Source organism: Penaeus monodon, chromosome 33 (genome assembly GCF_015228065.2).
Source record: "Penaeus monodon isolate SGIC_2016 chromosome 33, NSTDA_Pmon_1, whole genome shotgun sequence".
NCBI lineage: Eukaryota > Metazoa > Arthropoda > Malacostraca > Decapoda > Penaeidae > Penaeus > Penaeus monodon.
Genome location: NC_051418.1, coordinates 21,312,990 through 21,313,468, shown reverse-complemented (window position 1 = coordinate 21,313,468; position 479 = coordinate 21,312,990).

Here is a 479-nt window from a genome sequence, read left to right as displayed (position 1 = left end):
CCCAGTATTCATTTGGCATTTGCAGTCACATGTTTGAGCAAGTGGGAATATTGATAATGAGAATTTATTGTTTACAGAAAATTACATATTCTAATCAATCTAGACCAGTGTTGCCAGCAGAGCATCACTTCTATGCTTGCCATATCGTTGCTTGTAGTGTCATTTTCCTCACAGCCAGACATCCCAGAAAGGTCTTTGGTAGTAGTATATACTTTATATTACAATGAAAACTAACTACAAGACTTACTGATTTTTTTCATTGCTAAATTACAAGAGAAAAGGTCTTGATAACCGAGCTACATTGATTCTCAGCTTTTTACCCTATACATAGAAAGATTGCCCAACGCCCCCTCAATGGATATCATGCAGTTCAAAAGGGGAAGGCATCCAAGCCCCAAGGGAGCACTCGAAGATGGACTCCCATATATAAACCAACTATTATTAGCAGTAGATGTTTGTCAGGAGAAAAGAAAGGTTGA